Below are 5000 nucleotides of genomic sequence, written 5' to 3' on the forward strand. Positions count from 1 at the left end.
TGTGTGTGCATGCGTGGAAGAGAGAGAGAGTGTGTGTGACGGAGTGGTGGAGGGGGGGGGGGGCTTTGGATGTCTCTTCAAACACAGTGGTGACATCATGCAGCTCTGTGTCCTTCAAAGTGTCTATTGTTCTAATAAACATCTTTTGCTCAATAAAACAACACAAGCCTTCACAGATGGGGCTCAGCCAAGGATGCACACACACACACACACAAATGCAAGCACGCACACACAAACAAACATACACACACACACACACACACACACACACACACACACACACACACACACACACACACACACACACACGCACACACACACACACGCACACACACAAACTCTCTCTCTCTTGCTCTCTTTCTCTATCTATTTTACACACAAACACACACTCTCTCTTTCTCTCATGCTCTCTCTCTTTCTTTCTCTAGTTATTTTACACAAACACACACACACAATCTCTCTCTTTCTTTCTCTATTTCTTTTACACACATACACACACACTCTCTCCAATGCTCTCTCTCTTTCTTTCTCTATTTCTTTTACACACAAACACACACACTTTCTCTCTCTCTCTCTCTCTCTTTCTCTCTCTCTCTCTCTGTCTCCCTTTTAAACTCAAATTCAGAAGAAGCTTTATTGGCATGACCTCAGCATTATACAGTACTGTCAAAGCATTTGAGGTGGGGATATGAACTGTATACCCAAGATACATCAGATGCATCAGAGGGGATACACGAAAGTCTCTCCTCAATGCTCACTAGCAGGAACTCAGGGAGGAACTTTGCCTTCTTAAAATAGTTTGTCTTAATGGCCTCATATTTGGTGCACTCTTTCAAGAGGTGCATCTCTGTCTCTACTGTTCTATGCTCCGCAGTAGAGCCATAATCTGTTTCCTTTAGGCAGCCAAGTTTGTCTGTGCCTACCCCCCTCTATGGCCAGGCGGTGCACTTGAGTCTTTACCTTGTCAATGTGGTTCTCACATTTTGATCTGTAATTAGGGTAAAACATGATGCTAAAGTATAATGTGTGTTTTAGGCCAAATGTAATTGCATTTTTAGTTTGTCTTTTTGTTTGTGTTTAAGATACTTTGCATGCAAGGGGCCCTTTCTTGCACCCAGCGCAATTGACATTGTCACCGACGCATGTATCATTCCTACCTTGCCCCCGGCGCACAGCGGGATTTTCCCTCCAGAGGCGTGCGTCGAAATGAACTTGCGCCGAAATAGGCGGGGCGGAACAGAGAAGGCGTTTTTCAGGTGCAAGTGGTATTTTGCAGTTTCAAAACGACATTGCGCCGTAGACCAGAAAAAAAGCTAGTCTAATGTCAGAGGCGCATTGTGTAGAGTCTGTGGCGGGTATTCAGACGCTATTTTAAGGACGCGTGCTTGGCTGCACAGTAGGCTACACTTTACTTCTCTCTGGCAGATGAGCTGGGGACAGACGCAAACTGTCCCTATCACAGTCTGCAATAAGTTCGGCTATACATGCAGTTACGTCAGGTCTAGTCCGACATGCTGGGGAATTCATGACATTTCCCGTAACACCCGACAGCCAAGAGAGGGCTAAGCAGGCGGTCTGGGAGAAGTATGGGTTCCCTGGCGTCCTTGGCGCTATAGACTGCACCCATATTCACATACGTGCCCCCCTAGTGTTTTACACAACATTGCCATGAATCATGGATGTGTCAATGACATAAATGAGGATAGATTAGAGGACTTTAGAAGACGTGAGGTTGAACTGCATGTGCCGATGGGTGCAATATTATTACCATGCATACATAACCTAGTGATTCAGTGAGGGTGAACCCAAAACATCGGAAAGTATGTTTTTGTGACTTTTATTTGAAATATGTTGCCACCAAAAAACGAATGCTAGTAACTGAAAAAATACAAACGAGAAATGAAAAGTAGAAACATTTCTCCAAACAAGCATGGGAAAATATTGCCGTGATTGTTTCTGGTAACACACGTTCTGGTGGCCTCACGGTCTTCCTCCAGGTAATTCCGCCATTATAATAACAAGCTGCTATGGAATATGCGCTACTCGCTCTTAAAGGGAATGTGAGATGACGCTCTGATTGGTTTATTGCATATTACGCCCAAACCACACCTATGGCTGAGTAACCTCCTTTGGACCAACCCATTTGACATTTGCGCCGGGCGCAAGTGTGTTTTTTCCGCCGTTATAAAAGCAAATGCGCCGTAGAGCCGCCCACACACCTACTTGCCTTTGGCGCTGTCCTACTTGCGTTTCTGATCGTTAAAATAGGGCCCAAGGTCTCAATTCGATGTTTTTCCCATTTGTTGAATTCTTGATTTGTAAGTGGAGCCTACACCTCACTGCCATAGAGGGCAATTGGTTCAGTTACTGGTTCGAAAAATGTTTAGCCTGGATTGGAATTTGGAATTTGTCGTTTTATGGCATAGAAAGTCCTGCAAGCTCTTTCGCTCCGATTATTCACTGCAAAACTTTCCATATAAATATTTTTATGCCTAAATATCTGTTCCTCTGTGTTCAATTTAGTGTATTCCTATTGTAAAATTGTAAAATTGAGTTTTCACTCTTTCTCTCTTTAACACACACACACTCTTACACACATACAAACACTGTCTCTCTCTCTTACACACAAATACACACACAAACACACACACTATCTTTCTCTTTTTCTCTCTTCTACTAAACAAAATCTAGTAGAGGAGTGGAACTTAACCGAATGAGAGTCGTTCCCCCTCAGAAAAAGTTCATTAGATGATGGAAACGTTTTCAGAACATGAGCTCTGAAGAACATTTGGGTCTGAGAACTGTAACGGTTACAGAACCTTTGTGAACCAATACACAGTTTATCTTATTGGCTGCTGGATGACAGGAACCTGCAGCAAGACTAACATGAAGCAGCCCAGACAAGGACAACTTCCCCCTGAAGCTCACAAAGACACACACACATGCACACCAACGCACGCACACCGACGCACGCACACCGACGCACGCACACCGGCCCACACACATGCACTCATGCACACACACGTACGCATGCACACGCTCACACGCACATGCATACACACACACAAGCACACACACACACACACACGCATGCATGCACACACACAAACACTATAGCGGGTAGACAGATAAGTACACTGTGATTACTGCTGATAGTACATTCTCTGGATATAAAAGAGTGTGGGAAAGATCTCTTTTTTTATCTCACTCAGCCCCTCTCTCTCTCTCTCACACACACACACACACTCACACTCACACACATACAAACACACAAACAATCTGGGAAAGTTTCCTTGTGATGTCAGATTCGGTTGGTTTTATCAGAGGACCCTCACCAGACCAGGCTGTGCTCACACTGATGGGGAGTATGAGAAAGACAGACAGAGACACACACACACACACACACACACACACACACACACACACACACACACACACACTGTCTTCCTCTCTCTTTTTTTTTTTTTTTATTACTTTATTTTTATTTTTTTACCAGACATACAAAGAGACATCACGTACATTGATTGTCAGACAGAGAGCCATAGATGGGGTGTGGGGAAAAAGACAAAACAACCCCAAACAACGACCACAACAAAAACAAGCAAAACAAAAGGACAGACAAAACAAACAAAAATTAAGAAAAGGCAGCTTCATCAACATCATCGAGTGGGCATGTGTGTATGTGTGTGTGTGTATGTGCGTGTGTGTATGTGCGTGCATATGTATGTGCGTGTGGCTACATGCATTTAAGTATTACCTAAGGAAATCTCTAATTTTTATAATTATATGCTCTGGATAGCATTTGTTCCATTTATCTATTTGATTTCTAATACTTAAAGTCATTTTTTCCATTTCCAATGTTTGCTCTATTGTCTTATACCATGCTTGGGTATTTGGTGCTTTGGCTTGTTTCCAGAGTCTGGTGACCTGTTTCATTGCTGTTAAGCAAAGTAATTTAAATATATGTCTATCCCTGCTATTCATTTTTAAATCTATATTAAATCCCAAGATATTTCCATGGGTGAGTGTACCTGTAATGTCAAGTAAGTATTTAATGTCAATCATTACTTTTTGCCAGAACTCCTGGATTGCTGAACAAGTAAAGAATATGTGCACTTGGTTTGCTTTCTTCTCTCCACATTCTCTCCAGCAGCTTGTTCCTTCTGTTACTGACTTGCATCTATCTGGAGTAATAAAATATCTTTGACTTACTTTCCAGGCATATTCCTTCCAATATTTAGAATGTGTTATTTTAAAATTTTGCTTTAGAGATTCTCCCCATTCTTCGTCTGAAATATCTATACATAACTCTTTCTTCCATTGTTCTTTTACCCTAATTTCCATAGCCATTGCATTTTGTAGGGTTGAATAAATGTTTGCTAATTTTGCAGTATTTCTAGGCCTACTTCTATGTTCTGCTATAAACCTTAAAATATAACTATCTAGCTCCATCTCTTTATTCTGTTTAAGGTAACTCCTTATTTGTAGATATTTGAAAAACTGTTTTTGTTCTAACCCATACCTAACTACCAGAGTTTCATATGATTCTATAGAATTATTATTTAATAATTGTATGTATAATTTCAATCCCTTGTTTGCCCATTGATCCAAAATCGTATCTGATTTGTTTGGTTTAAAATCTGGATCATGTACTATTTCTCTAAGGAGCACATTCTCCCGCTGCACTTTCAGTTTTTTACACATTTGATTCCAGTTTTTAATTGTATTTCCAATGCAGAAAGTCTGTAGATAGTGCTTTTGTTTGTCTGTGCTTAGGTATGGTAAAGTCCCAACTAATCCATTTGTTACTTCTTTCTCCATGTGGATCCATTTTTCTGTAGAGTCCGACCTCATCCATTTCATTATTGTCAATATCTGAGTTGCATAATAATAATTTCTTAAGTTAGGGGCCCCTAAACCTCCTTTTTCCGTTGCTTGCATTAATGTTTTATATTTAACTCTATGTTTTCTACCATTCCAAACAAAATTAGCCACCCTCT

The sequence above is a fragment of the Sprattus sprattus genome, assembly GCF_963457725.1.
Source record: "Sprattus sprattus genome assembly, chromosome: 4".
Taxonomy (NCBI): Eukaryota; Metazoa; Chordata; class Actinopteri; order Clupeiformes; family Clupeidae; genus Sprattus; species Sprattus sprattus.